This window comes from Rhinolophus ferrumequinum, chromosome 17 (genome assembly GCF_004115265.2).
Source record: "Rhinolophus ferrumequinum isolate MPI-CBG mRhiFer1 chromosome 17, mRhiFer1_v1.p, whole genome shotgun sequence".
NCBI classification, from domain to species: domain Eukaryota; kingdom Metazoa; phylum Chordata; class Mammalia; order Chiroptera; family Rhinolophidae; genus Rhinolophus; species Rhinolophus ferrumequinum.
The window spans coordinates 42,120,443-42,148,253 of record NC_046300.1 but is presented as its reverse complement, the minus strand read 5'-3'; the positions used below and the strand labels follow the sequence as shown (position 1 = coordinate 42,148,253).

At 34.2% G+C, this 27,811-nt stretch overlaps 1 protein-coding gene across 4 annotated transcripts in view; it reads left to right on the top strand.

Annotated features, from left to right (window-relative positions):
* Positions 1-27,811, top strand: part of PPARG (peroxisome proliferator activated receptor gamma) — a 124,632-nt gene that overhangs the window by 1,372 nt on the left and 95,449 nt on the right. For 3 of the 4 annotated variants that reach the window (XM_033132700.1, XM_033132699.1, XM_033132697.1), the window contains exon 2: positions 21,110-21,180. The exons of the other annotated variant lie outside the window; for it this stretch is intronic. The gene's annotated coding sequence lies outside the window, so the exon portion shown is untranslated. The remainder of the gene's footprint in view (positions 1-21,109; positions 21,181-27,811) is intronic. 4 annotated transcript variants of the gene reach the window in all.

The following is a 27,811-nucleotide window of genomic DNA, read 5'->3' as shown; positions in this document are numbered from 1 at the left end:
TGAAAAATTATTTCAGGAGAATAAAGTAAAACAGCAGTGTGTCATGAAGAAGCTAAAGTTTTTCTTCTTTTCCTCCTTTTAAGCTTGGGGACAAAATGTAAAATTAATTTGTGTAAATTATCATCTGAAAACAAAACCGAGCAAGATGATGAACTGAGTTGTGTGAAACCTATTGCTGGAGAAACTCGATTTTGAAGTACAATTTTAATGTTAGGTGTTTTAATCATTCATGAAACAAATTGTAATGAGTTATTGGGAGAACAATAACCAGCTTACTTTTTAAAGGACCTGAGTAGATTTGTTCGACGGATCTCAGGTGTTCTGTGGCAGTCTTTCTTGTTTAGGGCTAAGTGTTCAATTCCTGGCTGAAAGTAGAACCAACCTGATGGTGCTAAATGAGTTAGAAAACCCTCTGGTATAGAGAATAACATAGACACTCACTGTGGCTTCTCTCTTAAAAAAATACCTTCCACTCCTATGCAAGTTTTATAGAAAATACTCATAGATACTCCCAGTTAGCATGTGGAGTGCTATTTCAAAAGATCCTATTCAAGTTTTAAAACAATTTTTGTGTTGTCTATTTTTCAATCAGATTCACTCTGGAGGTTATATATGTTCCATAGGATTCTTTAATATACAATATTTTAAAACTAATGTGTTAGCCAAGCAATGAAGTCTGTTACAAAACCATCCATTTTTGTCTTACTTTGTACTTCATATAATTTTTCTTCTTTATTTAAATTTCATGATATCTGATACTCCGCTTGCTGATAATTATATCTTAAAATAAAACACCTTAAAATTAACTAGTGACTGCTCAGCCTTTTCTTACTGGAAGAAAAATAACGTGATTTAATTTTTAAATCAAAACTCTTTTTCATATTTAAGTTGGTTTGTAGCTTTTGCAATAACTATTGTAAAAGCATGGCATCAGTGAAGTATAAAGGTTGGAGAATTTCAAGCTAAGTTTTTTGGTCATGGTTTTTTCATTCTTAAATTTAAAAGAATATAATTTCTTTTTTAAATTAAAACTGCAGCTAGTATTTTAAATAAATACACTATTTTCTTTGAAGAGACTAGTTTCCTTACTGTTCATTTCTTTGTATATTTCAGACTTACATTTAAAAGATAAATGATCATTTTTAAAAATCACAATGTTAATTTCAAAATCCCTGTGACATAAAATTATATTATCCCTATATATTAAAATTTGTACAAGAGAAAAAGTGTTACTGTAGGAATTTGCATTAGAAATGCACTGCTGATCATGGCTAATTGCTTTTAATTAGTAAGTAATATGACTATAAGCAAATACATATTTTCTCTCCTCTGTAATTCTCTGAAAATAAGGATGCTTGCCACTAACTTTAATTATCAAGATAATCATGCATGTAATAGCAGTGTGAAAGGCACTGCTATGAAAACATATGCAAGTATTAATAATGCATTTCGTTTTTAAATTGTGAAGCGGTTGTTAATAACTGGAGACTTTCGTGAAATAGGAAAAAAATGTTAAAATAATACATTACAAATGTCTTATATATTCTGGCCCATACTTTTGTTTCTTTCGTAGGCTCTACATATGCCCAATGAATAGAACAGAAAATGTTAGTCATTCTAATTTGTGAGTGTTTTGCTGAATTCATTGTCACTTGAATTTGGAAATATAATATATATCATAGGTGCGGCAAATGTACTGGAACAAGTTTTTGGTCTCATAGGATTCCACTAAATAAATATTAGTTGTAGAGGATGTTTTTTGAATCACTAATCAAGAGCATTTAAGACACCAGTCTATAAGCATAAACATACGCCCCTCCTCGCCTTAAAAACTGTTAAACTGAATTTCTAATTTACTTTTCTTATTTTTTCCTAGCAAATTCCCACGTAAGGGTAGTTGACTCTTGAGCTGTTCCTTTCTCTCTCTTAAGACTAAAAAGTAACAAAAAGAGCAGCGATGTAAAATGCTGACAAAGGTCCTTTAAAACTGATCGATTTGACTTCACAAAAGTACAGTAAGATCTGTGAATAACCATCTTGCAAGCGTAGATAGCACCAACATATCATACTTCAGTTAGTTTCATAGCATTCTAGATAAAAATTTTAAATTTAAGATTATTTGTAATCTTCCTGGGGGTTTCTTATTTACTATTTGTATTTTATCACAAGACAGATGTAGATTTGGGGGAGTTATATGGCATATGTTTTAAGCTTATTTAATAAAAATATCATGTTTTAATTTTTATTTACCTAAAATACTTAAGTAGGTTCTTGTAAGGAAATCCGCTCAAATACAATAGGCCATATTTTGGGCGAAATTTTTGTAGATACTAAGACAACAACTATCACCAATAATAGTATATACTTAAATTATTTTTTATTTTAAAAATGGGTTCATGTAATCTTAATGTTTTTCTTCAACAATGCGCACCAGTATTTTAATACTAAATATTTAATTCAGTATATGAGTGTGTTTACATTTTTAATTGTTTCAGTTATTATAGCGGGGCAAGTCTCTAATCCTTTCTAACTCTCCATTTCATCATCTGTGAAATGGGAAAAGTATTGCAGTTACTGTTCTGTGCTTTTTTGTTTTTTGTATGATTTTTAAGACTTGATCAGCAACCTGTGTATCTTAAATGATATGACGTTGGCCCTGAATTTAATTGAGCAGATATTTTAGAGAACCTTCATAGTTGTCTGCATTATATATAAGTAACTCTTTTACAACTGTTAATAGTTCACCCTAGCACTAATTTTGAGATTATTCTTAAGAGTGAACTGAAGATAATGCTTGCCCTGTGGTGATCAATTTATAAAATGCTTCTGGAAATATTTCATTGTTATTTGATTTTAAATTGTCATCATTCCCTGATGACTTTGGATAAAAATCCGCCTAGTAATTATTTTTGGTTTATTGATATTATGTTTGCAAGTCCTATAGTAGACATAACGTGGACCCTCTTGTGTCAGTATTGTATGTCTAATGTGTCTAGAAGACACGGATTGTGCTTTTTTATATATATAAAGTTCTATTCTGTGCATATATTTATTCTGCACCCTCTGAGTATATATTATAATTTATCCGGGAGCAAGTTTGTTGTATAATGAGGGCTGTGATCCTTTAGATCGAAATATAGTTTAGTATTACAGCCTAAAAAACTTAATAGTGACTTATGCTTGTGGTAAAAACTGGGTGTCTTTCTAACAAGCTGTAACCAAAAAATAGGCTTTTAGTGGCTTGCAACGTGAGTATGCCCCTAATAACCCATCAATTTACTAGTAGAGAGTAATTAGGAAAGCATATAGTTAACCATGCATCATAAATTTTAAATTCTCCATATGAATTGTTAATATGTTTATTATGAATTGTCTCCTGTGCAAGAAAGTAAGGGACGTGTTTCCAGGCCAGAATTCCATTACGTTCCTGGAATATAGAGCTATAAAGCTCAAGTGGGATCATAATTAAAAGGAAGGGGAAACAGAGAGTAAAGAAAGGCATAGAGCAGTGACTACAGGTGAATGTCCATTTTTCTGTGGCTTCCCTTTGGGGTAGGGAGTGGGGAGAGGCATTAACTTCTACTCCCTGAATGGTATAGGTTGGGCTTTTCTCAGTCATTGCTGTACCCTCAGGTATTCCAGTGACCAGGCCCATTCTCAACTTGGAAATCTGTTTGTGGACAGAGTGCAATGAGTTTCCTTACCCTACTACGATTTCTCAGATATAAAGGAAAGAGATGAAGTCATCAATTCATGCAACATGAATCAATTAAAATAGAAATTTAAAACCTTGTGGTCAGAATTTAAACTAGACCATATAATGGTTTAGTTCGGTTGGATTCAGTATCTGTTTAGGAAACATTTTTATTCCACTGCATTGATTTTAGAAAACAAATTCATTGCCAGTTTTAACTTAGTTTTGTTTTTTTGGAAACTAATTTGTGGACTCGTCTAGGAGAATTATAATATGTAGATAAGGCTTTTTGAGACAAATTTTCTGACCTTCTGGGAAGAGTTCAGATTAGTACAAACTTGGGGTGAGAAGTCCTTCACAGTTTACCACAGATAAGGAGGCAGATATGAGGGAGGTAGAAAAATAGGGAAATACCCTGAGTAGGAGTTTAAGAATCTCTGTATGCTCAACTCCCACTATCAGCAGGTTACATAGTTACTGTGCATAGACCTAAAATATAAGGTTGGTTTCTAAGAATTCATCTTGCTCCTTGGTGACATCATAGAATTTTAGATTAGCTTTAAATTTAAAATTTGCCACTTTGCACCGGTATTCTCTCTGGCTCTCTAAGTTGCCTTTGGGAAAGTGAATGGAAAGAGAATATTCTCATCCTGTATGTTTAAGGAATAAACTTTCCTTTATAGTGAAGGCAAGGGGGAAACATACCTGTCAGACTGCCAGAGTGCAATGATGAAATGCTGGAAAGAACCCCTTAACCTTGACCCCGCCCCCCGCCCTTCACCCCCACCCCCCACTGGCTGTCATTCCACCTTTAAAACTGCCATTGTCATTTAGGTTTGGAGTCTACTTTCAAGATGCCAACACTTCTAGCAAAGTTAATTCTTTAAATCACCATCAGCAAAAATTTGAGAGGTTAGTTCCTAGTTTCCTTGCTACCTGAAAACAAGGCCTTTAAGGAATGGAAAACACATTTGGAGTTTGAAAGAGAGGATCAGGATAAGGAAAAATAAAATTAAAGTGATTCATGTCCCAATTTCTCCACAAACCAGCCTTCATGAAACTAAATATGAAGATATCCATTTGACATAGTAGTGATAGGAAAGAATGTATTCTTCCATACATGCCTTTATTTTTCTCCTAAAAATCAATGCAATTTGTAGTTTTTCCTTGAACCATTTTTTTTTTCAAAGAAAACAAGTTGTTATTCCCAAATATCAGTTTACTTAGGAAACGTTATCAAAATTAAGGTTATGAATTAGTTGTTGGTTAATGTAATCCAGTATCTGAATATTACCTCTCACTCTCTTTTATTTTCTCTGCAATGTTAGACAAATTATCTCGTCTGTTCATGAGTTAATTCTTCCAGACTTTTAAACTAGTTTTCTAATAAATTGAAATGAAAGGACTCTTTCAATCTCATCAGAAAAAAATATGGCAAAGAAGTATAAGTAATGCCTAATACTTTGGCCGATCAACAGATCATAAAATTTCATACATGCTTTATTTTTTTGCCAAAAATAGTATGGTAAGCCAACACATCTATGTTAGAAATAGAAGCTTAGTAGCCACCTCAAAAGCAAGTTCATTAATTCTGTGACTCAGCTGATAGGCAGTGTTTAACAGCTAGGTAGGGGCCACCCACATGCCTATGACTAAACATGTCGCTTACTTGTCATTCACTTTTTCTAAAGTATCGCTGAAGTCTGAATCTGACAGAATCCCGGTCTTACCTGACTAAATGCCGTTCTTTTCTGTCAATTGATAATTACCTGTGTAAACAAATTTTTGATTGTATATAGAAAAGTACTTATATCAACTCTTTCTCTTGTTTTATATAGAGGATAGAGTTTATGAAAGAGAAAACGTATGAACAGTGTACATGTAAATGAAGAAGGTACTTTAATAAATTATTTGCATATGTCAGTAAAATCCAGGAGAGTGAGGAAAATACCCAGGCATTTGCCAGTGTGGGATTACTACATGTTTCCTAAAGCATTTGGAACTAATTAGAAACATCCTGGCTTTATTTAAAGGCAATATAATATATTTTTAAACTTGGTTTTCAACAAGGTCCAAATTGTTGGCTTTTAGAACTAGAGTAGCACAATGTCTACAAAAATATAGATTTGTATATTCCGCTTCTTAAAAAAGGTACTAAGTAGGTTTTATTCTTTCTATCTCCAGCATATAGCACAGCGTACAGCACATACAGGCACTCACATATTTTCAGAAGTATACAGAAATAGTCTAAGATGGTGGGTCTCCAAGGCGGTGGTTCTCCAAGGCGGTGGTTCGGTGGTTCTCAAAGTGTGGTCCTTGGACCAGCAGCATCAGGATCATCTGGGAACTTGATAGAAATGCAAATTCTCTGGCCCCACCGCAGACCTACTGAATCAGAAACTATGGGGATGTGCTTTAACAGGCTGTCCAGAGAATTCTGATGTATACTGTTTTGGAACCCCTCACCCAAGGTGATCCCTACATCCAATCTGATCGCCTGGAGCCCATTGGTTAGTTTGGATTATTTTTCTTAGGCCTTACCCTTGCCTACACTTAAGTTCTTTGCCATATTCTCCCCATGGGTAGAATCTCTTGGGATCATCATATTAAATTACCCCTCTTGGTTTCACATTTTATTACTTAAAGAAGCTCAGTGTTGTTGTCAATAAGCTTGTGTCAAGAGAAGCTAGCTGACTCACTTCTTAGTACAAGCGTCACTGGTTCTTCTCACCTTAGAATGGTTGCTTAGGATCCCGAATCTCCAAGTTCAGAGTATAATTTCTAAGACTGGATTTTATAAGCTCACCAAGGATGCTCCACGCTTAGAAGATTCACATTAAACAGACATGCAGGATGCGGATTTATAAACCTTAATGCAAGTTTAATAATAGAAAATGAACCTTTCCTAGGGATTGTTAATAGTTTTTTTTTTTAATTCTGTTATTCTGGAATTGAAGAAACTGGTACTCTTGCATATCTCTGAGGTCACTATGATTTACTTCAGGCTCTTTGGAAAGCAGCTGGGCAGTATATCGCACACTCTTATGCTATACCCCCACTTGTGGGACTTTTTCCAAAGAGATGGAGGATATAGGAAAAGCCACATACACAAAAACTTTCATAAAAGCATTGTTATAGGAACCAATATTTGGAAGTAACTTAAATATTCAACAGCAGGGGAATGGTTAAGTAAATTATGGTGTAATTACTAGGTGAAATGTGATACAATTATCAATGATGATTTAGAAAACTATAGCAAATCTGACATTAAATTTTAAAATGTAGCATTAAATGTATGTGCACTATTGATTGTAACCTTGTATAAACATAGGTATATGAAAAAGTCTGGAAGGGAATATACAAAAATTATGACAGTTACATTAAAAGAGTGAGGTTATGGAGGCCCTTTTGTTTGTTTCTATATTTTTCTCTTTTCCAAAGTTTAGCCAGTAATATAAAATTACTTCTATAACTAAAAACATACGTATATAGCTTTATAAAATGGGTCTATGACCCTGATCAGTAAAAATCAAGGCAAAGAGTAAATTAAACATTGAGAATCCTTTAGCTATTTTATTCCTTTAAAGCCATTGAAGATAATGGAAGGCACTACATGAATTCTCTTTTGTTGTACCCAATTTTATTTCATAATTAATTTTATTTCACATATTGTGTTTTCCTGTACTCTTCGCTTGACTAGCCTCAGTTTGGAAGGAGAGGATATCCCATCTCTGTCACAGCCTCTTAGTTTTGTCAGCCATACCTAAGATTTGATTTTTGTTGATTTCTGGACCTGTGTTCTCTTTTTATCTTTAGTATACACTGACCAACAGAGCTTTGAAAAATAGTTTCCAGAATTATTTTTTTAAAGTCACCCTCTTAATTTTTTAAGAAAAATATGTATATCTATTATGTTTTTTTCCCCTAAAACTAAATAAACTCATGATAGTTATTTGGCCTTCCAACTCTTGACAGAATGCTGAACTTGTAATCAGAAAGAGCTAATGCAGCAGCATGTGAAAGTAAACTTCTACTACTTACAAATGGTCATTATTAGACCTTGATATAATCTGTGATAATAATTTAAAAAATAAAAAGATTTAAAATAATGAGTGAGTAGAGGTGTCCCCAAATCTAGTCAGACCTCTGAGTGAACACTGTAAAAAATATATCCGTATGTCTATATCTATATATCTATGTGCACACACATGTGTATAACACACAGAGAAATAGCTTTTGAATTAATTAATTTTTCTTTTTTTCTGTTGCATTGTTTTAGAAATCTCAAAGGGAAAATCAAGTAGTTTTGCCTTTGACCCAGATTACAGGTTACATTTTTCTTGTCACTTTAATTTGAGACTTTGTTTTGAGAAATTTGTATCAGCCTGATGACGTGAGAATAAACTTTTTCTAAATACAAACAAAGTCCTAAACGCTTTTTAGAAATTTCACATCAGTGATACTAAACATTTCTCTCTTCTTTCTGCCATTTTTGATGATTTAATCCTAACACCGCCCAAGGCAAACCTCAGCTACCAAAATTCAGTTTATAGCTCTTAGAATTTGTTTGTGGGTTACACAGACTTGATATGATGATACCTTAGAACACATCTGAGAAACGTCTTTTTACTGAAGATGTATTTATTCAAATCGATATTTATTGAGCACCTACTTTGTGCCAAAAGCTGTTTTAGAGAAGGAGGATAACGCAGTGAACACCGTCTGTCCAGGAGTTTACGGTTATCGTTATATGGATTCAACAAGAACATTAGTGGAAGAGATGGTGACTCAGGAGGGGACAGTCTTGACCCAGGCCTGTGTGTTGGCAGCATTGGTAGGCCAGCATGGAGCTGGCTGGCTGTCTTTGAGTTAGCATGCTGTAGGGGAAAACCTGTATCCTTGACTGTTTTTTCTAGCTCTGTTAGTAATATTATTATATTATTTTGGGTTACATGTATGTATAGTATCTTATATACAATGTATTTATAACATTACTTCTCCGTCTGTAATAAAGTTATTAACAAAGAAGATAGAAATGCATCCTTTGTTAATAAGGCATTACTATTCTTGAAAATCTAAATGACAAGGTGATCATTCACTTTGCAGAAGGATTATTTATTTTATAATGCTCTCACAATAGATGTATTTAAGTGGTGAACTATCCAAATCAATTTAGTTCATAACTTTATTTATAAAAAGTTATTTACACCTAACAAAAATGTAAAACAAAGTTCACTGGGACTATCCCGTTAAAATTAAAAAAAAAAAACCCAACCAAACATACATTTTTTCCCCTGGGAAATAAAGTTAGCTACTTTCCTTTAAAAGCCTATTAAGAACTTCCCCATATTTAAAATATATTATTTCAGAGAAAGGGGACCCAGATCCTATTTCAGGTGACCATCCTTTGGTCAAATTAATTTTATAGCTATTTCCAACTTCTATTCGTATAGTCAAAATCAAATTGTCTATTACTTCAGTTCTGTTTTTAAATAGACAGAAAATATCTTATTGACCACTTAGCATAAATCCTGAACGCAAAACTTTTTTGGGAAAAAGGATGAGGAAAATAAATTTTGAAGGAATTTATATGAAGTTAAATGGAATTGATTTTCATGTATAGAGTGGCATGGAATACTAGAGTGCAACTCAATGCGGATGGAGCCAAAACTTTCAAATTTTGCAAATTTCACCACCATTTATTCAATTCCACAAACTCTATAAACATTTGTGAATGACCACTGGCTTTTCAGCACTAGATATCCTTCTATGGGAAACAGTATATGCCAACCTGGAAACATGGCCTCATAGAGGGTGAGTCAGGTGCTTTTTCAGTGTGGAGACTCCACACATGGGCTGAGTAGGTGAAACAGCATCTAGCGTGAGGCAGGCAAATAACCCCAGCTCTGTAAAACCTGAGAAAATGACTAAGTGATTGAACACAGCATGTTGGCATGGTTGTGTCTGTAGGCCATTCACACGATTCATGTTGTGTATCCCACTATGCCTGCTGGGACAATCTTCGATCCTAACAAAGCGCAAAGCACACCCACCGTTAATTTGTTCTTACTAAGCACATTCAGTTTTTAAATGTCAGGTTGATTGCCTTTGTTATACAACATGCGTGTGTGTGATATATTTACCCTGACCACCAGCTTTTGAATTCAGAAAATGCAAACTAATTTTAATCTTAGCTGAAGTAGAACAGAAGGCAGACCTACTCTGAAATGTAATCTGATGTGGATACTGCACGTTATATATGCTGTCATGTCTTACAATTTTTATGTTCAAGTTCTGTGTGCCAGGCAGCGATGTTAATTCCCAATGGATAGGAATGAATGTTGTATTTCTTATTATTCCTCTTACATATATATATGCATATGCATTGCGTACCTTCCCTAATTCACAGCCCGTAACACAGGGGACTGGGTGCATTATAAGTACTTCATAAATACTTTTGAACTTGATTTGATTTTGAGGACAAGTTTTGCTTTCTCAGTATCACTTGTATGAGATTCTCAGTGCCTCCTGCGCTCTACATTTTTAGGGAATTCCCTAAATTACTCTTTAAAATGTTAATTTCTATTTTATGTAACATTTTTTTATGATACATAGTGATATGAAATTAGTGCCAGAAGACATTTCCATTTTGCTATTCTAAAGCGGCAAAATGGGATATGAAAGGGAAAAAATGTTAATTATAGACTTCAGCCTTCTACTGTTGGATCTTTTAGTTGTTATGGTCAGAAGAACAGGTTTTAAATGGCCTAAGGGCCAGCACACTGTTTTACATTCTTGTTTGGAGCCTTCCAATGGCAACTGTAACAAATTCTGTTTAGTACTTTTGCTAGAGAAGGGTTCAGAGTAATGTGCAATAGGAAATGTTATTTAGACTTATTACTTCTGCATAAAATAAAATTAGTTTCCTTTCAAACTTTTTGTTAAGTGTGAGATAAAACATTATCAAATTCTGGTCTATTATAATTGTTGGCTTATAATATGCTAAATAATGTAATCGCTCAGCTATTTCATATATGAATCAAAGTATTATCATAATTATTTAATAGTTAATCTCCTTTTACAAGGTAGATACCAGTTTATGAGCAACTTCAAATCAAAATACCAAAGACTGATTTACATATAAAAGCAAAGCAAATAGACAAATCTTTTTTTTATGTGGACTTGTGACATCTCTGCACACCCACTCTTCTCTGTAGGCCTTCATCTGTGGATGTAGAACGAAGGTAGGAGTCTGTTAACAGACTATCAAGGCAGGGTATTTGCACCCTCTCCACCCTTGGGCATCCTGCCATCATCCTCCTACAGCCACATCTGTTCATCTCCTACTGGGGCAAAGAAGTGCCCTACTAGATACAATACCAAGAGAAAAACAAAGGGACGTTGAGGATAGAGCATGATAGAAGGAAGGACAAAAAACTGAAACAGGTGGAAGCTTTCATGGATGATCCATACTTCAGTTCTCTTAACTTACTATTTATTCATATGGCTGCACACAGTGAATTGCACACACGTTCAAGTACGTTCCACACAAAGGGACACGCCAAAGCTCCTGGGACTAGGAGTGTGTAATCGACATGAATCAAAAAGGGTTCCAGTTAATTGTTGTAAGCAACAATTCAAAGCAGTATATGGTCTAGGACTCAAATAAGGAAGGCAGAAAACAAACGCTACAGAAATTCAGAGAATGGCAAGACCAGTGGGGCGCGGAGAGTACACCCAGGAAAAATCTTGTAGAGAAGGTAGGAGTTGAACTTGACTTCAAAAGTTCAGGGATGGACAGAGTAACCTTATGGGGAAAAAAAAAAAAAAACAACTAAAAAATATATGGAAAAAGAAGCAAGGGAATCCAAGTACAATTCTGTTACTATGAAATGTCCAGAATAGGCAAAGCTATAGAGATAGAAAGCAAATTAGTGGTTGCCAGGGCCTCGGGAAGGGGGAAGAGGAGTGACTGCCTAATGGGCACAGGATTTCCTTTTGAGGTGATTAGAATGTTTTGGAACTTGGTAGAGGGGATGGTTGCACAGCTTTAAGAATGTACTAAATGCCACAGACTTGTACACTTTAAAGTAGTTACTTTTATGTTTTGCGAATTTTACCTAAAAAAAAAAAAGGTTAAAGATTTTAGATAGCTGAAGAGGAGGGGGAAAGAATTTCCAGTGTAAGGAAACAAATCCTGGTCACTAGTAAACAAGCATGGATTTGGGGGGAACTTGGCAGAGATCAACCCATTGGACATGGGGAGGACATGTGGGTAAGTTAGTGAGGAATATGGTTGGAAATGTAGATTTTAGGGAAGATGAGAAAGGGCCTGGAATGCAGGCAAAGCAGTGTGGATTTTATCTTATAAGGAGTGGTGAGATTCCAGGTCTTGAGAAGAGGAGTGAGATGATTTAGTTAGAAGATTAACCCGGCAGTAGTGTGCAGGGAAAGCAGTCAGGAGGCTATTGCAAAATCTGGATGTAATATGAGGAGGGCCTGTAGGAACGAAGAGGAAGCGAAAATGTGAGGCACGTTCTGAAGCAGTGAGTGATACTCCAAGTACGGCCTGCGGACCAGTGCTCCTCATGAATCTAGTTACTGACTTGGCACGAGGTAAGTACAGATTTGAGGCTCAGCATTTGAAAGCTTTTATACTGTCATGACCGTCAAGTGCAAGGTTTTGCATTTCTGCATTTTAAAAGTATGCACAATGCATTGAGAAGAAAAGAAAACTTCCTTCATCCCAGAGTTAGAGCACCACTGCCCTAAAGGACGAAGTAAGGGGATTTAGTGACTGGGCCATGTAGGGTGGTCATCAGCCATTTACTCATTTTTATGGCATGCTTACAATGTGGCCCGTATTGTACTGGCCACTGGGATGACGGCACTAATGCAAGACAGACTGGTCCCTTCCCTTATGAAGCTTCCTGCATCATACACAGTCCTTTGTCAAAGGATTTCTAGATATTAAAAGGAGGCATACTTCAGCTCAGAATAAGGAAAGCATTTTAATAACTATAGTTGTCGAGTGGTGGGAAAGCAAGTGCTTCGTCAGGAGACATATTCATGCAGTCTGACCATCTGTCAAGAAGTCTTGCTTTGCTAGGAGAAACAAACTAGGTGACTTCCAAGGTCCCTTTCAACTCAAAGGTGCGGTGATTCTCTGTTCTGTAATATTCACTTAGTAGAACATATTTCCTTTGTAATTGACAATGTGGGAACACCAATGCATAGTAAGCGTCTGGCCATTTTCATCCTTGTAATTACATTTCCTAAATTTGAATGCAAGTTCTATTTTAAACATATCTGTACAGTTAGTTCCAGTTCTTTTTTTTAAAGAGAGTACTATTCTTTAATGCTTTCTCAGCCGTCATTTATTTCCAATTTTAATATTTATAGTAAGTTCCTCTTCCGCATGATCTTTTTCGCAAGTCATGCAAATTTCTGCAGAAGTGAGTTACGTAAATCACAGTCATGCTGCTGATCTTTAAGTCATTTGTTCTTGCTCCTGTGATGTAATGTCGTGGTTGATCAAGACCAGGCATGATTAGCCTTTTTGGGAATGTCATTGTGATTCCATTTTGATGTGGGTGAAAGTTCAAATAACTTTGACTATTCAGCTTATTTGACTTGGTTATGACAAGCTTCAAACTGTTATTGTCAACATTTAGCAACTTGAATTATCACAGATTAATTGCACTTTGGAGGGTATGGAGATCTTAGGTTTCCATAGGAGTGATATCCTCACTATATTTTGGAGGAATTCTTAAATAAGGGACATTATTTTCATAAGATTATTTTAGTGCTTATGGTATCAGGTGAAGAAGAAGTTTAGCTGAAGAGGAAAAATTCATTTCACTTCAAGTCTAGTAGATTATTTTGTTAAAATAACCCATTTTCATTGTGTATTATTCAAACAACATATACTTCTCACGAGAATATGTGTAAAATTTTGAAGTGTGCCTAGAGTGGTGCCTGGTATATAGTAGGTAGACAATAAATATGTATGTATTGAATATTGTTCATTGAATGTGGGGTGATGGTGGACAAAGCATTTCAAATGGAAAAATGGTATGAGCAGAGGTATGGAAGTAGGAAAATGTGAGCGTGAGTTTAGAGAAAAACAAAGATAGTTTCCTGAAGTTATTAGTATATATGTGTGATTACAAATGTGAAAACTTTTTGGCTAAATAATTTTGGTGGCTTATTAATTTCTGCATAAGATTTAAAATACCAGTGATGACTCTTTCTGATGCTTATATTCAAAATGAATAGATGAGCTTAAATAGTAGCAAAAGTTATTACTTCTGACTAATCTGGATTTCTGGGCCTCTCCTTTCTATCTTCTTTCCTTTCTTCCTCTCTCCTTCCTTCCATTTACTCCGTAGTTTTGCTCTAGCTCTAGTTCTTATTCCTTCCTTTTCCACCTTTTGTTTCATTCCTGGAGTGTCCCATATTCCATCTCTCTTTTTTCCTTCTTTTTCTGTCTCTGTTTCTCTCTCTGCGATGACTCTTCCTTTTTGTTTCCCAATTCTCAGCATCTCTCTTTGGCTAGGTCTCTTAATTATAGTATGGAAATGAAATGTATTTTTATCTGCTAATCAAATGATGAAGTAGGTTTTTTTTTTCCTTTTTGAGATATAATGGACACATAGAATTCTAAGATATTATAAGTGTATATTGTGGTGACTTAATATATGTACGTATACGTTGTGAAAAGATTCCTTCCATCTAAGTAATTAACACATCCATCGCCTCACATATTTATCTTCTTTTGTGTATGAGAATGTTTAAGTTCTACTCTTTTAACAAATTTAAATTATACAATACAGTGTTATTAATTATAGTCACCATACTTTACATTAGGGATGTTTTTATTCTGAATTTAACATGAACACAATGTTTATGTTCCTCTTTCTGAGACTACATAAAATTGGTTATAACTTATAAATGGATTTTGGTTGATTTTTTAAAAAAAATTACTGAATCACTAATCCTCAAATTGGGAGAAGGGGATCAATAGACCTTATGTCATGAATTCTGGTAAAGCATAGTGGCTTGTTGAAATAACCCCTAATTGTCTTTAACAACCTTAATTTCTATCCTTTTTTCCCCAATGGCAGATATAGTATCATAGGATCCTTTAGCATCTAATTACATCTTTACATATGCAGTTACACAAGAGCTGGAATATTTGTCCATTTTGTTCATTCTTTATCCCCAGAATCGAGAACACTGCTAACAAGTATCAGATGCTCAACAAATAATTGTTGCTTTTTATTTCAAATCTGCAGTTTCGTTCTACTTCCTAACCCTAAATAGCTATCATGACTTTTTAGAGTAACATTAATCATTAGGATAACTTAGTTGATGATGGCTTTATAAACATAAACATACGATTTCCTGTTTGGAGAATGCAATGCTTTCTTTCCATTTAGCCTACCCTTTAGTGTACTCCGCAATTTAAACTCTTAGCCAAAATCATTTAATCATTTTTCTAAAGGACTCTTCCTTAATTATCTCAAGCACCAAAAAAATAATCTAGCTATTGATAGTAATATTTATTGAGCACTTATTCTGTATCGGGCTCTATTTTAAGCCCATTACATACATTATCTCATTTTATTCTTCCAACAGTCACATAAGGTATACACTGTTATCTCTATTTTGCAGATGAAGAAACAAACAGAGAGCTAAAAATAAGCTGACAATTGATAAAACTAGGATTTAACCCAAGCAACCTGAACCCAGCACCCTGTGTTGCACTCTTTAACGCTTTAACTTTCCAGTATTTAACCTGCCAAGGAATGAGACACCTACACCACCACCACCACCACCCCCACTTAACAATTAGATCTGCATAAGTATAACCATATTCAGGTGTAACCATGGATTACATCTAAACTTTTAGTGGTTCTGGTTCACTGCAAATCAGTTTGTGTGTTTTGTAAGTGGTAAGCAACTTGAAAGTACTTGTTTCTGTTACTTGGGACAAGGTAAATTAGATCACCAAACCTTGAACTTCTTAGATTCAGTAACTCTATCATCACTTAAAACCAACCACTGTTAGGAGATTCTTTATTTCCGTTTTTCTTTTCCTCTTAACTCTAAATCAAGTCATTTTATTTTGTCATCCCAGGATATAGAGGTGAATTTAATATCAAATTTTATATGATCATTGTAAAAATCTAGCAGAGGCTGTACTTGATCCATCTTGAGTCTGGCCTCTAATGGAATCAATCAGCAATTTGAGGGAGGGGAAGGAGGTGGCAGATCCATGGATTTAGTGTGATGGGATAAAAATTAGTCATTTGGGCGTGTTCATATACTTTCACTTTCTCCCACTCCACCAAAGAGAATTTTTCTTTGACAGCACAACACCACCTTCCCCTACCTTTAGAAAAGTTGGTCTTACAAGATCGATTCCTAGATTTTTGTGATGAAGTATTGGAGAATGAGTGGAAAATGACTGGACATGAAAAGCTGGAGGAGATTTATGTTGATGTACATCATAAAGTGGTGGGAAGGACAGGAGGAGGGAGAGATTATGAAATTACTGGGCTGAGGATGGAGAAAGTGTTTCATTGGGAAAGCTTTTGGTAAAGGATACACTTTGAGAATATGGGGTGTGAAAAAAATCAAACGGAAGCAGGAAAAGGATACCGGGGAGAAGGAAAAAAAAGGAAGGGTTGCTTGCGGTTATGAATTGATCTCCTTCAACGTATTTTGAAAGACTGGAGTAGAGGATGGAATTTCTTTTAATCTTTCAGGGAACCAGGAGTAGTCCAAATATGTTGAATTGTGCTTCTTTAATTCTTCTGAGGAAAAAGTCAGTTTGGGCGATGTTGAATTTGAGGTTCCCGCAGAACCTCAGGTAGGGGTGTTCAAAAGAAAGTGGGAAACAGATTTAGAACTCTTGAGCGAGGAGTTATGGTTAGAGAGAAAGATTTGGGAGCTGCAATCAAATAGATGTGTTTATGGGGAAGTGTGAGGTCGATAAAGCACTTGCAGAACACAAAATACAAGGGCTCCGAGAGGAGAGGTACCAAGAAAAGGGACAAAAATAGTAATGCTGTGGTAGGATAAGAATTCAGAGAAACTGGTCTCCGGGAAGCTAAGGGAAGCGATAGTTTCAATAGTAGAGGATGGACAAAATGTCACATGCTGCAGAAGCAGAGACAGTGGTGAGCTGGAGCCAGCACAGACCGGCTTGTACACATCAGTTGTGAAACTTTCAGGATTTTTGAGCTGATTGTTATCCACAGCCATTATTAAAAATTAAATGGTATATGCTGAAGTTAAACAAGTTATGTTAAAACACAGGTAATAAACACACCAACTGCATCTCTTCCTAATTGTTACGCTGTTGAGGTGTTCATGTTGATTGTATCCGTAGGGTGGAAATACTGTACACTGTTGTGTGCTATGGCACCAGCTATTCCATTTCCCACTCCGCTCTCAGGGACGGCACATTTATAACCTGAAATCAATCACGGTGGGAGTATATACACCACAGAAATTGGCAAACACTGCAAATCAGAGTATTTTTCCCTATAAGGAGAGCCATTGTTAAACATTTACCAGCACACCATTGGATAAACAGAATGCAAATCAAGAAAAGTCTAATGACTTTAGCAAGGAGACAACTTGTCACTTTTGCTTGAGTTTCAGTAGAAAGATAGGTGAAAAAAACCACAGTCAAATGGGGTTGAGGAGTGAAATAATGGCAAGTGAAGAAATAAATGTCTCAATAAATTTGAGAACTAGCGAGTTAAAGAGTTAAGAAGATTATTATTGTTGATATTGTTTTTTAATTTAGGGCTTACAGACTATATATTAATACAATGTTAATGTACTTTATTAATTTCCAAAAATGAACAATATATGCAAATGTATTTTTTGGTGGAAGCTTTTCTGTTGGAAAGTCTTAACTTAAAATCTTAAGTTATTGATAGAACACATTTGGGGAAATGCTGTTGTAGTATTTCACAATTAAGGTGATATTATTATAAGTTTGAGATAAATATTCTTGTTATTAAAGTTTCTTAGTTTTTAAAAGAAATATTATCCAGAGTGGATGTTGAATTTGGTTGAGTATTTTTTGCATTTTTGAGATTATCATATGGTTTTTTAAAAAATTTGAGCTAGTCCTGTGACACATTATTTTAATAGGTTTCTAATATTAAATCATCTTTGCTTTAATGAGATAGATCCAACTTGGTTGTGGTGGTTTATTCTTTTAATATACTGTCGAATTTTTTATTAGCATTTTATTTATAATTTTAAATTAATATTAATAAATGGGGTTAGTATTTTTCTCTTTGTCGTTGTTAGTTTTTAATACCAATGTTATGTTACTTTTGAAAAATTAATTTGGTCACTATTTTTCTACTCAGAAACAGTTTACATAGCAAGAAAATTATCTCTTCTTTGAAAATTTATCTATAAAATGATCTAGACCCAGAGCTTTTGGGGAAGTAATTGTTTGGTAAGTTTTCAGTGGTTTCCATTGTTAGTTATTTTTTTATTTCTTAAGTCCACTTTTACCATTTATACCATTTCAGACAAATTAGTCTGAGTAAATTGCCTCTTGGCTGCATTATTATCTGGTTAGATTCTGGTAAAAATCCTATTTCAGATTAAAAAAAATTGGATGAGTAGATATGAACAGCACCTCTCTAATGTAGGTTCTGTTGAAATGTGAGGGGCTTCTTTACTGTCTTCACAGCCTAGTTCTCTGACTTAAAAAGATGAGTAGAAGGATTTATAGTCTAATGAATATAAACCAATCTGAATTTAACTGAACAGATGGAGAACATAAAAAACTATAATCCTTGATAGTTATTGGCCCCAGAATGGATCTTGTTTCTACCCTATAATAAAATAAATACTATACTTTATAGTATATTTTATAGTATTTTAGTGTATTTATAGCATAAATATAATTAATATGAATAATTAATTAATAAATATGAATTATAGTTAACAAATGTGATACTTTTATTTATTAATATACTATAAATAAGATTTAATCTTATTTATAGTATATTAATAAAATAAAATATATCTAGAAGACAATATATAAAAATAAATATAATATATAATGAAAATATAATTACACCAGGGGTGCCCAAAAAGTGTATACAAGTGGACACTTTGGTCAGCGTTGCTCAAGCAGTAGTTCGCTGTAATCAGAAGTGTCTGGATGCTGATAGCAACCACTTTGAGCACCTCTTATAATTGCAGAAATCAAACGTGGCTTGTATTCATCTTTTGTTACCAGTATATATGGAGTACTACGATTTTAATACAGTTTTGCTTTCTTAAAATATGTATACATTTTTTGGCACCCTCTGTATATTATATATAAAATATATTTTAAAAATTTATGTCTGGAAACCATACCTTGTATGGTACAAGGCAATACTGAATGGATACACAAAGGAAATTATGGATCTTAGTCGTAGGAGAGGGTTTTGGGAAAGGGTATAGATTTCTGTCTGCTTCTGCAAGTCTTAGGAGCCGGCCCAGTTTTCTGTTTGATCAAATTCTTAGGGCTACAAGCTAGGAACAGATAACAGTTTCCAAAACTCTTTATTCTTCCTTCTTTACTTTCATTCCTTCTTAATGAATTCACATGTATATCAAAGGGACATTAGGAAGAGTGTCAGGGAAAAGTAGTATGACAATCTTAACCTGGAGTCAGCATTCTTTAATTTTTCAGATAAGAGATTTTGTTCAAATTTTTTTAATTAACATTCTTTCCTATTGGTTTCACCTATTTAAGTCCTTTTTAGTTGACTTAAATGTAGAAAAGGTCAAAGTGGTAATCCATTCTAGATAAAGTTGTTTTTCATGTGTTATGCCTGTTAAATATAATGAACAGTTTTGGTATGGAAACTGCTTTCATATTGACAACAAATTAGACAGTATTTATATAAATTGCTATGATACAGGTCAGCAGTTAGTCAGAAAACAAAACCTACAGGTCTACGATACCGACAAATTAGCTCTTTCTATAGAAGAATATGTACGTCTCATTCTGAAAACAAATTGGTACTTTATTATTGAAATTGAGTCTACATTAAGAGGTTTTCCATTTCCAAACAAAAGTATTAAACAATGCTAGAGGAACAAATAATTAGAATAAATTACATTGGCTATAGTTTATATTCTTTTATACTAGAAAGAACAAAATAGGGACATGTTTTATATTCACGATCTACTATTTTTATGTCATGCATGGATAGCAGAATAGTTTTTGAAAATTCCAAATTGAAAGGTGTAGATTAAAAAAGAAAAAAATTAGAATTTTTTGTAGGTTAGACTGTACAGAACATTGAGTCTGGATATTGGGACTGTTAAGGCCCTGATGATAAAGCTTTTGGCAGTAGATGGCTGTTTTGTCTTTAGGGGATAAGCAGCTATTCTAGGATCCCTAGGCCCTTCATAAGAGCCAAGGATATGTATCCTAAGACCTTTGGCACATTTACTTAGATAATGTGCTCTCTGGGTCTTCCTTTTAAAAATCTGCTTCACATGGAATGTGCTGCGTCTACTGTCCCTCAGTAGTTGTGACACATCATTGTACTTTACCTCAGGCACAACAGCCGTGTGCCATTCGAATGAGGTTAGGTTTTCATGTCATCTTTGCTGTGTATAACTTTTACCAAACATCTGTCTTTTTTTACTAAATTTATTGGGGTGACATGCGTTCGTAAAATCATATAGGTTTCAAGTGTACAGTTCTATACTATGTCATCTATAGATCACAGTTTGTGCTCATCACCCAAAGTCAGTTCTCCTTCCGTCACCATACATTGGACTCGCCTTACCTCTTCAATCTCCCCCCGCCCCCTTTCCTTCTGGTAACCACTAAACTGATGTCTGTGTTTATGAGTTTTTGTTTCTTTGTTTGTCTCATTAATTTGTTGCTTTCGTTTTATATGCCAGTTTTATATGCCACATATGAATGAAATCATATGGTTCTCAACCTTTTCTGCGAAGCGAAATAAGTCAAACATCTATCTTTTGAGGTTATTAATCCTTTTCAGATAAGTATTGCTTAAGTCTGTACAATAATGTAGGTGTCATTATTAATTTGACGTAAAAGATGGATGAGATGAAGAACCTTAACTCATGATCAGTGACACAACTAGGAAAGTAGGTAAATGAATATGATCCGTTTCTGTGGGAAGATTGTACAGCCCTGTATGATTTGTGACTCAGTTGGTAGCCTGTTGGTTACTTCTAGAGAATACAAAAATAAGCTCAGGGAAAGCAAGCGTTCAGAATGAAATCCAACAGAAAACAATAAACTTACTTGTGCTTGTACACTTTGGCAGCCTAGGTTGTCGAGGGACTTTAATTATATGTGTATATTAAAAATCTTCTTTCTTTTTAATTGTTCAGGTTTGAAAGAAGCCTATTCTAAACCACAGATACACGAGGTCATTTTCTCAATCAAGAGTCACCCTTTAACGGTAGGTAAACTCAGAATTTATTATACTAAATTTGTATTTAAAATTATTTTTTTAAAAGAGCATTCAAATTCTTCTTTGCAATAGTATTTTATTGCAAAATTTCTTAGCTTTTATTTTGACTATCAGAATACTTTCTACTGTATAGTTTACCAGTCAGTTAAGGGAGAACACAGTAATGTATTTGTCTAAGACAAAACAAAGATAGGAAAGTGACCTAGAAGTTGAGAAATAACGTAGAAATAAGTCTCAAGTACAAGTATATTATTTTAGGTTATGACACTTATAATTAAATTGAGATAAAAATTAAAATATCTTTCTAGTTCCCTGTAGGCCATGCAGCTATAATTCCTGGTCAAAAAGTAGCTTCACTATCCAGTACTCATGTATATGTATTTTATTTGGGGAGGGGGGTTATAATCCAATATACTTACTTATTTTATTGCTCAAATTGTTCCAGCTCCCAGTGGCCAAAGCTGGAATAATTTGAATAATAAATAACTGTAGTATAACCACCCCCCCAAATAAAAAATATGTACATGGTTCCATACTGATATAAATAAATGCTGAATAAATAAACAAATGGAAAAAGAAGTTTTCCTTACGGAAGAATTTAAAATAGTAAATGTAAGAGGGAGGTGGGAAATAGCAAATTGCTGTTAAAGAACCACAGTAATAATTGCTGCAGGCAAGATGAATAGTGAAATTGGTTAAAGTGGAAGAAGAAGCAGAATACGTACATAACCTCAAAATATCCCCACAAATATTTATGAATTACAAAGGGAAAAATACGGTCTTTACCGTGGAGAATCCTGGCAGACACCACCCTAACCAACTGGTTAAGGTTACTATCAACAGTGATAAGACATATTGAGCTCATATACCCCCTGATAAATTGCCCTGAAAAGAGCATGTCTTGCCTTTGGTAGTCTTCCAAAAAATCCATCATCTCAATTGAATCGTTAGAAAACCTTAGACAAACCTTAGACAAAACCTTAGAAAACCTTAGACAAATGGTTCTACAAAATATTCAACCAGCATTTTTCAACAGTATCAGAGGCATAAGAGACATGTAAAGACCAAGGACCTATACATTAAATATGTGCAATGTTTTGTATGTCATTTATACCTCAGTAAAGCTGTTTACAAACAAAACCAAAAACACTGAGGAACTACCAGAGATTTGGAGGAGAATAAGGAGATGTGGCAGCTAAATGCAATGTGGGATCCTAGATTGGATCCCGGAACAGAAAAAGGACATTAGTGGGAAAATTGGTGAGATCCAAGTAAAGTAGTTTGTAATACTATGCCAATGTTAATTTATTGTTTTGATCACTGTACTATGGTTGGGATATGTAGTGTAACAGTAGGGGAAGCTAGGTGAAGGGTACATGGGAGCTCCCTCTTCTATCTTTGCAACTCTTCTATAAGCCTCAAATTATTTCAAAGTAAAAAGCTCTTTAAAAGTAACAATGGAGTCAATAAATAATCATTCTTATTAGCCTGTCACTGATCTATAGAGTAAGTTTGTGTGTGTTTGCAAATCTTGGACCAGAGAGAAGCAGGGGTATTGTTCACTTCAAGGATACTCTTTGAGCTGTGTTTCTTAATCCCATCCCTACACACTGCCATTCTTACCTCCACAACTTTGGCTTCCACTTAATAATACTTAGTCAGTTACTTCCGGTCCCCCTAGATGACTTATGAAGGGGAAAATTCCACAAGGCTCGGCCTCCCCTTGGCAAAGGTGTTAGTTGGTGACAATCGGTGTGTGATTTGAATATTCAAACCAAAACTGTGAAAGTATTTAGATCTCATTAATAATCTCTTGGTCCACTAGTCTTCTTACCCAGGACATCATTTGAACAAGAACTTAGAATTATTAGTCTTGTATTTGAATGGCGAAGATGGGAAAAGGTCATATTGTTTCTAGATAAAATATCTGGGCCTTCCGTGACTACAAGTCGTTGTAAGGGAACTTGGATTCTCCAAGGAAATCAATAGCAGCATTATGTTTGCTTTGAAAATCAGTTTAAGTTCGCAAAATCTAAAGCCACTTAAAATAAAAAAGACCAAGCTCTGAATTCAAGTGTTTGGGCATGAAAAATGAAATGCTAAGTATTGGGAATTCTTCCCTAAAGCTTTTTGTTTTGCCAGCAACTCGATTGTGTGTTCAACCAATTTAGTAAATTACACTAGTTCACAGACTTTAGGTGAAACAAGAAATAGCAGAAGTTGTACCTAGAGTAGTCAAATTCATAGAGACCAAAAGTAGAATGGTGGTTACCAGGGGCTGGTGGAGCGGGAATGAGGTGTTAGTGTTGAATGAGTGTAGTTTCAGTTTGGGAAGATGAAAAAGTTTTGGAGATGGACGGTGGTGATGGTCACACAACATTGTGAAAGCACTTCATACCACAGAATTACACATTTATAAATGGTTAAAATGGTAAATTTTTACGTTATGTATATTTTACCACATTTTTCAAAGTAAAAAAGAAAATAACATTTCGAAGGAGTTACATTTCACTTCTTTGCTAGGGTGCCAGCTAAAAGGAGAATCTCTGCCTGTGGGTCTTTATCCTTCGGAATCTTTTTTTTTTTTTTTTTTTAATTTAAAGATTCCCCTGGACATCATTTACGAACTGGCAGTTTAACTGGCCTCTAAATCATAAATTGTGCTAGTAAAAAGAAACCTGTACACAGGAAACAGTAGAGCTGGGGTGGTTGGGAGAGTTGTTTGTGGGGTTAATTTATAACTAAGACAAATGAATCTATAAAAAGAAGAAAAGCCCCATAAGAAATATGTTAACTGATGGTAAGGGAGAAAAAAAAAAGGTTTAGATAAAAGATATCTGAACTTGTTTGGTCCCAATGATTTTATGGCTGAGGAATTCAATTATAGGTGTACTGGGTGGAGCAAATCACAATTCTGTAAATTACTAATAGGACACAATGATCTTTATCATCTTCTGTATGTGCTCTCATGCAAAGTTCAGTCCTGCCCTCTGTACATAAACTCTTAGCTAGCTATACTGCTACGTATGTATGCAGGGCTTCAGGATTGGAACACAGATAATGTGAAAGGTGGGTAGGTGGTACATTTACAAATAAGATTAGAAACTAGGGCACATAACGTTTGCTTCTGAATTTTGGCCAATGGTTTTGTTTCATTTTACATTAAAATGTTTTAAGACGTGTTTATTACCGAAAGGCTATGAAAATATTTTTTCAAAAAGACCACAATTAATGACATATAAACTACTAGTCTTGCTTCTGCATAGTTTCTTCCAGTTCTTGTCAGCCTGTATACGTTTTCTACTTACTAACAGTTATGGTATATGTAGCATTTTTGCTTCTTTCACTGTTAGATCATATAAATCTTTCTTTGTATCTCCCGGACTTTCAGCTTTCTCGTGATGGCAACAAAATAGTCCATCTTAGAGATATCACATAATTTACTCAGCCAATTTTTAGGTGGTTTCTAGTTTTTTTATTGTTGTAGAATTACTGTGTATTCTTATACCATTACATAAGTGAATATCTTCATGTGCATATTTCACTTTTTAAAAATCATTTTTGTCATCTAAATTGGTGAAAGAGAAGTTCCTATGTTGAAGGATTTGAGCAACTATATTGCTCTTGCATTATTTTTATGACATTTGATATTGTCTGAGGATGTAGTAGTAGCAAAATGAGCAGAAACTTATTTCCAAAGCATTCGTTTAACTGATTTCTATTCTTTTAAATCTATTATCTTTTAGCTTTGGCTTTGTGTGCATTATAGTGGAATGTGGGTAGAGAGTGACGGGTTTCACCAATTGTTTAGGTATCAGAATAATATGGGGTTTTTGGTGTTTTTTTGGTTAGGAAAAAAACCCTACTTAATTAATTGCAAAGCATTTGCAGATTATTTCCTAAGGCTATTCTAAATTTAAATAAAATTTGAAGACTGAGCTGCGGGTGCCTCCTGGCCTTTTAAGTCGACATGCTGCTGGTTGTTACTAGAAAGGAAGGACTGCTTTTGATCCTGCAGGTTTAACAAATAGGACTTCCTGAGAGATGGACACAAACCAATTTTTTTTTAAAAAAAAGATTTAAATTAAATGTTTTAAATATTTGAGGGGAATATTAATTTTAGAATAAAGATACAATGATAAGAAAAAATTTAAGATACAAAATTATATGGTAAAAATGTGTTACAATAATTAGGAAAAGATTATGGATGATTGTCTTTTCTTTTTATTCTAATCTTTCTTTGGGGGTTAAGTTAGAGTTAATGAAATGAAATAGAGACTATAGCTTTTAACTACAGTACAGGGTATTATATTTTTTAATATCAAATAAGCAATGTCATAGCAATAAGACCATTTTAAAGAAAAAATTATAATCTTAACATCCTTATTCAAACTATTTTAATTTCTATAAGTTGCCTTCCAATTCTTAATACATATACACACAGTTTTATATGTCTGTGTAGTATTTGATAAACTAAATACATTGCTATCCTTGAACCTCAATGTCTATAACATTAAAGGATTGTGATAAATGAATTCTAAATTCTCTTTCAATTCAAAAACAACGTTTTAAAACCTAGCTGTGTCTGCACTATATAATATTTTCTGGAAAAATGATGAGTCCATCACAATGGGTACAATCTTTACTGAAAAATTCTGTCGCTACTGTAAAATGTAGAGGGTTAAATCCTAAAACTTAAGCCTGAAAGAAAAGCTTCTGTGATACAGAGACTATGAATTAACAGTTTGTTAAAGTGCATGGTAGGGGGAAGGGTTTGATTATTCGATATCCTTGAGTAATAATTTAAATAAAGCAGTGTTCTCAAGTAGTAATTGTAATAAAACCTAATGTACAAGAATGTCTGATAAGAGAGAATACGAAAATTACTTTTGATGATTACTTAATTTTCATTTCTAGCCCACAGTTTTATTCTTATAACAAAAAAATTAATCTTTTCATAATTTCTTAATTTTAATTTTTTTATTAACTAACACTATGTAAAGTTATTGGTTTTGGCAACTAGCTAAACTAATTAGGAAAAATGTACATGTCTTCATTATCTCCTCTGACACAATGTTGTTTGCCTTTTTTTTAAATTGCCAACAATATGCTCTATAGTCCTAGCTATAGCATACTTGATTCTTTGGATGTTTCCAATAACTCATATGTTACAAATAATGTGCATACATTCTACACAGTATCATGTAGTAAAAGATGAATAATTGGATGCCACTGTTATTCCATGGAACATAACGTGAAGCAACTGTGATCTCGTTCACGTTTTTCTGGCTCTTTTTCTTTACATTCACGAGCTCCTTGTCCTTCAGTCCAGATCCTGTGATCTGAAATCATCTAAATTATTAAAAGTTTGATATTTTTAACCTTTTATACTCCCAGTAGACAGGACATAGGAAATTTAGTGACGTAAACATCTTTAATAATCTTTAAAAGTCATAAGACTTGGTAGCTGGGACAAGAAACAATTAGGAATAAATTTCAGGGAAATACCATAATGGCATAACTTTTGTTTTCTTTTGTTAGCGAGCCACATGGCTTTCCTCTCAAACCCAAGGAATACGTAGCATGGTCTCCTTTTATGATTTCAGTTTCATCAGCATCATACAAATATATGTTTCCCTAAGTTTACTCACTATAATTTGTGATTGCTATTTTTCTTATCTGTGAAGGAAGTACAACAGCTCCCACTGGGGAAATACCATGTTAAGTCAATCCTAAAATAAGAAATCTAAGGGAAAGGTCACATCCTAATAACTTGTACAAATCTAAATTCCCATGGAGCTTTAAAATTATTTTGTAGGAGTAGAGTATTAACAATGTGTTATTGAATTTCTTCCAGAGAGTGTCGTAAAATTGAGAGCACTTTTGTGTACAGAAGTAACCACTGATGTATAAATACAATTGACAAGACCTAATTTTTTTAGCAATCTAGTTTGAAAAATCCAGAGAACTCTTGTATGACTAATACACCACAAAATAGTTTTTGTTACTCTCACTGGAAATACAAGGAGTATTACTCAGGAAGTATTGTAATAATTACATATGAACAGTGAAAATGACTTTCCTATTACTACAGAGATGTTTAATACTCAATGTTTCACCAACACCGACCTCCAGTTGTACTTTGGAAGAGTGCTATGTAATTCCAGAGAAAGCTGCTGCTTTGGGAGTCAGGACACCTGGATTGTAGTCCATCCTCTTCTGTTAATTGGCAGTCTTTTAAAAATTCTGGACCTCGATTTCCTTATCTTAAGATGTTTATTGTGGAGGTCAACTAAGATCAAATATATAAGGGCTTAGAAAAATTTTACAGCATTATATCTTTAAGGAATTACTATAGTCATTGCCTTTAATTTCACCCAAATGAAAATGTCAGAATAGACAGAGGACAAGTAATTTATTCTCTCCCACTCAAGCTAAAATTCACCGGTACACCCTAACAGTGGTCCACTCACTGGGCAATCCAAGTCATTCTTTAACAGGATGGGATTTGAACGGAAGCTGTTCCGTCATTCTGAGTACCCAGGTATTCACATTTGGCCATCAGGATAGATGTTTTCCTAGCACGTACTAATCTATTTTTGAAGACATGTTGTTGGAA